Raw genomic sequence first — 7,214 nt, 5'->3', positions numbered from 1 at the left:
TGTCATTATACAAATTTATGTCCTCATTTGTCACAAAAACGCGCACACACACACACACACACACACAGTCTCAGTGCTGATGGCTGAAGTGTGTGATGAGATGGGGCTCGTCTCGTCTCGTGTCGCGGCTGATAGTAATTGATTGATGGCGGGGCCGGTAGCTGATGACAGGTTAGTTGTGTGGCCCTTAGACCTGCTAGTTGAGTCCTTACATGTGTGAAGTAGTGAATTACATCTCTGGACCGTCTCAGTGATCGGCCAATGAATACACCATGACGAGGTGTGTGTGTGTGTGTGTGAGAGAGAGAAAGAGAGAGAGAGAGTGTGTGTGTGTGTGTGTGAGAGAGAGAAAGAGAGAGAGAGAGTGTGTGTGTGTGTGTGTGAGAGAGAGAAAGAGAGAGAGAGAGTGTGTGTGTGTGTGTGTGAGAGAGAGAAAGAGAGAGAGAGAGTGTGTGTGTGTGTGTGTGAGAGAGAGAAAGAGAGAGAGAGAGTGTGTGTGTGTGTGTGTGAGAGAGAGAGAGAGAGTGTGTGTGTTAGTGTTAGTCTTAGTGTCAGTGTGCGTGTGTGTTTGTGTACACATGTATGTTATATATTTATTCTGTATTATTTGTCATAAATTCAAATACTCAAAATGTATGTTTTAATATAATTTAATATAAATTTAAATTTATTTTAAATTTAATATAAAACATTGTGTATGTTTGTTTTTAACATTTTTAATATTGTTTTTTTATGTGTTTTATATTTATGTTAAATATTTGTTTTGAAAAAATATTTTTGCATATAATATATCATAAATTCAGACATGCAAAATGGGTGTAGATTTTAAAGATACAAAAAAGTAAACATTCTAAATATTTTTACAAATAAAAAAAGTTTTTATATTAAATTTGTAATATTGTTTTTTAATGTTTTTGTTTATATTAAATACATGTTTTGAAAACATATTTGCATATAATAATACATTATAAATTCAAATACACCAAAATGCATGTATATTTAAAAAATACACAAAAGTAAAATTAGCTAAAAAAAAATAAGGAAGAACTGAAAATAAGCAATAATTATTTCTAAAAAAAAATCATCCTGAATGGTTTTAATACATTATTATTATTATTTTTTAATTCCAATATTTTGACTTTTTCTTCTCCCAAAGTACATTTCATAATCTATCTAGAAATGTGCTGATTTAAACACATCGTCGTCTTCCAGAAGTCTTTATGACATTGTGTCTGTAGATAGAAAGCTCTGCTGTAGAAACGTCTTCAGCTGGTTGTGTTCGGAGGAGGTTCTGCTCTGGATTGACTCCTGTACGGTTGTTTTATCCAGTAACACATAAAGCCCGTGATCTGAGCCTCATTTGCAGGAATAAATTAATCTTTTAGGGTGTTAACGGGCTCATAGATTCTTCTGGAATCACATTTACTCAGGCTATAGAGAGAGTAAAACCCAGTGCTGCCGTCTGATAGCTGTTGGCAGAAGAATCCGTCTTCATAAGAGACTGAGAGAAATGAAAGTCTTATCACACAAATCTGATTATCAGATTCAATGCAGAACCCAGAAACCAGGCACGTACTCAGGGCCGGCGCTCAAAGTCAAAAAGCAAACACACTAACATTTGTAATGTTTAAAAAAAGCACCTTAGATGTGTGTATCTTCTCAATTCTGCTGATGATTGCATTACTGCTCTAACATAACACTTCATTTCAGTTTCAACTAATGAGAAATTAACTTCTGTTCTGCTCGGTAGTGATCGTCTCTTTCACTCCCACTTGAGTTGTGTATATAGTGCATATTTAAAGTAACAATGCAATACATAATATCATATTCATTCATTAAATCAATCATCATTCATTGATGCATTTATGTATGCGTGCCTGTCTTTTATCTGGTGCAGTTGTGGTTGTGATTTTTAACTTTGAGCTTCTAGCAGCTGACAGATGAGAGGATGCATTATGGTGCTTTCTTTTCCATTTTAAATCTAGTGTAGTTTTGTTCATTGTGTTTTTGATGATGCTGACAGATTTCTCCCTTTTAAAAGTTAATATGTATATTTATTTTACGGTCCTATCCGCACATGCTGATATATTTGTGTGTAGGACGGTTAATTCCTGACTTCATTTCTGGCTCGTTTGAGAGCAACTGTAAGATCCGACCCTCATCTTTCCTGTGTCTCTCCTGACGTTCGCTTCGTGTTTCTCCTCTGCTTTCAGAGCAGCTCCAGAGGGCAAACGGCAGAGACGGACGGGAGCAATGAACCCTGGGATTGAGCTGGAAGACTCCTGTCCCGTTCAGGAGATGTGAGTGAGAAATGAGCGGTCAACCCCGGCTGACCCCGCAGACACAATTACAGCCTCGGCTTTGGTTATAGATGCTCATGGGTGACCTGTGTAACGCTTCAGAAGCTCGTGTGCGACGAGTCGAGAAACCACAACTACCTGCATGTTTCTAGAAACAGAAACCAGTGATGTTCAAGTCATTCAGCACCGAATCTGAAGACAACACGCGTTTATGGACCCAATGTTGAATGAAGGGATCCTTTACAGGTCAATATGTAGTTTATAGGACTACATTTTTAGGCCGTCTAAGATCAGGATGAGTTTGTTTCTTCATCAGGTTTGTAGAAATGTAGCACTGCATCAGTGTCTCAGCAATGGATGCTCTGCAGTGAATGGGTGCCGTCAGAATGAGAGTCCAAACAGCTGATAAAAATATCACAATAATCCACAAGTAATCCACAGCACTCCAGTCCATCAGTTAACATCTGGAGAAGACAAAAACTAAAACTAACACAGTTTTTGGCTTCTCAAGATGTTAATTGATGGTTGAACTCAAGTTGGACTCAATACGAGCACGTCACAAATCATGAAAATATGAAACACATCAATGGAGGATCATCTTCAAACCTGTGTCTTCTCACATAATAATGGATGATCACATCATGAGATCAGTGTAATGTACTCATGATCCTGGAGAAGCAGATCTGATGTTATTTATTAATGGTGTTTAGTGGTGATTTGAGCAGACCGAGTGCTGTCAGAATAATGAGTGAACTAGAGCTGATTACATTCATACAGGGTCAGAAATGATGATGAAGTCAAAAGAGGAGGACGAGGATGAGCTCTTCATCATCTGCAGCTTAGAGGAGATGAAATACTTCAGCTTTAATGTAAGCGTTGTCACGCTTAATGTCATGTTGTATTGTGAACACTTTATGATTGGTCTGATGTTTCTTGTTTTGAGCACAGATCAAACACAATTTTGCAAGGTTTATGCCTAGAAACCAGAAAGTGGCATTATAAAAAATATAAATAAAAAAAAAACGATTTTGCAATACATTTTAACTAAATGCATCGTGTTTAAGCATCATTTGTCTTTTTAAATGGAAATTAAGCTAAAAATATTTTGCAAGCTCTATGAAACAAGAAAGAAACAAGCTGACAATGGCATAATAAAAAATATATACAAATTAATTGTGCAATACATTTCAAATAAATGCCTCTTAAGTATCTTTTTTTTTTTTTTTTTTGGAAAACCAGATTGAAAAATTATTTTGCAAGGTTTTTGCTTAAAGCAAGAAAAATTTTTTTAATGAATTTAAAATAAATGCATCTTGCCGTTTGCTCATTTATTTTTATTTGTTTTATTGTTTGTTTGTTTGTTTTGTTTTGTTTTGTATTGTTTTGTTTTTTGGAACAGGAAAACAAGATTTTAAAAAAGGCCAGTGGCATAAGAAAAATATATACAATTCATTCTGCAGTAAATTTCAAATAAATGCGTCTTATTTTAAGCATATTTAGTCCTTTTTAACTAGAAAATAAGATAAAAAAGTAATAATTTTGCAATTTTTATGCTTGAAATAAGAAAGACACAAGTTGCCAATAGCATAAGAAAAAATATAAGCAGTTAATTTTGCAGAATATACAATTAATTTGGAAATGCATTTTCAAATAAATGCATATTGTTTTAAGCATTTTTAAGCTAGAAAACATAGTTAAAAATACTTTTTGTGCAGTTTATGAACACCTTGTACCGGTGGTAAATCACTGTAATTTATTGCTTTAAAGAAACACTAAATCAAGAGCACGAGATACAATAATAATGTCTGTTCTTTAAATATGAACACTTTCCCGGCTCATGGTCTCATTTGAATTGAACGCTGGGATAATATTTCAATTTTAAGATGTTGAACTCACAGCTGAATTATGGCTAGATAAGCATGTGTTGAATGGAGCGTATGCGATATAACTCACCTCTCTTATCTGTGACAAAAGTGTTTCTCAGTGCGATCCGGGCGATATTGGGCCGTAAACAGGCTGCGTGTGTGATTTCCCATCAGCCCCGTGTCTGGCTGCAGAGGTGACCTCCGTATCGCCGCCGCGCGCTATATCTGGATGTTGACACATTTTATGAGCGATTAGCTGCGTTACACAGAGACCCCGCTGCTGCGAGCGTGACCTCTGACCCCGGCTGCTCTGCACTCGCAATTAGCTGGCAAAATGAGCAGCACTAAATCTAGAGCAGGCCAAAGGGTTGACATGGAAACGGGCGGGATGGAGGAACGGGTTTATGATCGCTCGTGTTCGCCGGACACTTTATGGTGCAATCTGTGTGCAGAGAAGATATGAAGAGAGAGAGAGAGAGAGAGAGTGTGTGTGTGTGTGTGTGTGTGTGTGTGTGTGTGTGTGTGTGTGTGCGCGTGCGTGCGTGCGTGCGCGTAGTTAATGCTGTAGGTCAAGTAAAAAAGACCCTTTCTCCCATAATACACATTTATTGTAGTGTATTAAATTATTCCTTTTTGCAAAAGAGTTAAAAAGGACAACAACAACAAAAAAACCTCTAACAGATTGACTTCTGCTGTAATGAATTCAGAACAGATAAAGGAGTAACAAACCTAATGAAGGAGTGATCTATGAGAGGATATACATTACAGTAATTTAAACACAGCTAAAGAGTTTTCATATCAAACAATCTTATATAACAGGAGGTTTCCTACTTTATTATATTTTATATAGTATTGTATATTATAAAGATAACATGTTGTTAGCAAAATTAATGGACTTTTAATTGCTTCAATAAATAATTGAAATATTACCTGGAATATTATGTATGTGTGTGTGTGTGTGTATTATAGAGCATTATATCTAAAAACATTTTTCCTTGCTCCATTCGAACCCGAGGAACTTTAAAATGCACCAGATCATTTGAACAAAGTTTGTAGCATTCTTTTGTATTTGAAAAGCCGAGAGGCAAGTAAAATGGAGTTAAACCACAAATAGACTTATAAATAAAACAGTACCAATTAAAACTTTTTCGAGTATACAGAGATGGTAACTCTGCCTTATCATATAAAGTGATGTTTTTGATAACTACAACAAGTGATAAAAAGTAATGCGATATGAAAAACAATATTAAGTTTTTTTAGATTATGTCTTGGGGCATCTCCATAGACCAATAGTGGTAAAAAGGTTGCAGATACCAAATATTTCATGGCACTAAAGGAAAATAAAGATCTGTTTCTGTAATAAAAACCCAATTTAAGCTTAAGTTTAGAAATTAAGGAGGATATAATATCAGGAGGATTCCTTGGTAAAGCTTTGGAATTTGAAAAAAAAAAAATTAATTTAGTTTTATTTGTGTTTAAAACCAGCTTAAGTTGACATAAACGGAAGTGAACAATATCAAAGACTGACTGCAACTAATGAAGAGCTTGTGATGCTGATGAAGCGCAACAATAAATAGCAGTGTAGTCTGCGTGAACATTGGGAATGTTATCGCAAATATTATTTATATACAAGGAAAATAAATTGGTCCCAGAACAGACCCCTGAGGGACACCTTTACAGACTGACAAAACAAATGAGGTACAGTATGCATGTATAAAGTAATATTAAGTAAAATTACAAATGCTAATAAAAATTATTTACTTTAATGAAATTATAAAACGAAATTTTATTGTGGGGTGTAATATTGTCATCATGACATTATATGTTATGGCGTGATTGTGATTCAGAATCAGAGTTCATAATAAATATATATTTAAATTTAAGCTATGATTTTATTTTTTATATTTTGATAGATGTCCTGATTGGCCAGTAACTGTAAAATTTAGTAGCCAAATTTGGTTGGTGAGTGAAAAAGTTAATTGTCAAAGCCTGCTCACATCTATCTTTTATTAGCATCAAATATCAGTGTACTATTGATTTTGTTATGGTCTATTTCTCGAGTGTTTTGACTTCCTGTCCCTTCATTTTCTGTTTCTTCTTTCAGACAGATCTTCCAGTAACAGTCTTGTGTCTCGGAAGTGTCCTTTGACATCCACATCATAAAACAGAGGAGTTTCCATAGCAACCAATCCCACAGAAGCCATTTGTGAGGAAACGCTCACAATATCTGACGTTCTTTTCCCAGAAGACGAAAGCGTCCAGACGCAGGGTTGATTTTCATGTTTCGTGTTTTCTGTGAAAGTGTGTAAATCAAACTGAAGTTTCCTAAAATGTTCTGAGATATTCTGTCTGCATGGCATTAAACACTTGGAGGGTCAGACGACATGCGTGTGTGACGCCGAGGCCCCAGACATCACGCGAAAATGAGTTTTTGAGGGGAATACATTACGGAACGCTGTATTATAGATGAGGTGCTCTTATAAAAGATCACATCTGTCCTCCAGAGGAATCACAAACTACAACTCGCGAGTTTGAGGAAGATCTGAGTGAAACCGAGAGGCCACTTTAATTTTTCATCAGTCAGAGTTGGACGTGAACACAATGACAGACCAGAACGGATTTCATTGTTACACTGAAGAAAAACAAAAGTGATGTAGAAACTATTTTCACTCAGAAATTGCTAAATAAAATTCACAAATATTTACAAAATGGCAAGAAACAGACTGAATTACATGTGGAAAATTTGAAGTAGAAAAACAGAAATACTGTTTTTCAGTATTTCAAAATTATTTGTTTTATTTACAGCTTCAAAAAATTATTTTTACATTTTTAAATGTTCCATTTTCTTTTAAATTTAAGTAATAAGTAATTTAAGTAAAAATAAATACATTTAAGTAAAAAAAAAAAAGTAAATTGTAAGTAATTTTTGAGTGTGTGTGTGTTTTAAATATAGTAACAGTCTTGTGTCTCGGAAGTGTCCTTTGACATCCACATCATAAAACAGAGGAGTTTCCATAGCAACCAATCCCACAGAAGCCATTTGTGAGGA

At 35.1% G+C, this 7,214-nt stretch overlaps 1 long non-coding RNA gene across 1 annotated transcript in view; it reads left to right on the top strand.

The window, feature by feature from the left end:
* Window positions 1-6,769, top strand: part of LOC107726280 (uncharacterized) — a 24,055-nt gene extending 17,286 nt beyond the window's left edge. The window contains exons 2-3 of the long non-coding RNA XR_001638252.1: window positions 2,214-2,300; window positions 6,270-6,769. This is a non-coding gene — a long non-coding RNA (uncharacterized LOC107726280). The remainder of the gene's footprint in view (window positions 1-2,213; window positions 2,301-6,269) is intronic.
* Window positions 6,770-7,214: the final 445 nt, after the last annotated feature.

Source organism: Sinocyclocheilus rhinocerous, unplaced genomic scaffold (genome assembly GCF_001515625.1).
Source record: "Sinocyclocheilus rhinocerous isolate Xijiao unplaced genomic scaffold, SAMN03320098_v1.1 scaffold6419, whole genome shotgun sequence".
Lineage (NCBI taxonomy): Eukaryota > Metazoa > Chordata > Actinopteri > Cypriniformes > Cyprinidae > Sinocyclocheilus > Sinocyclocheilus rhinocerous.
The sequence above is the reverse complement of the archived record's forward strand: the minus strand, read 5'-3'. Positions and strand labels throughout refer to the sequence as shown.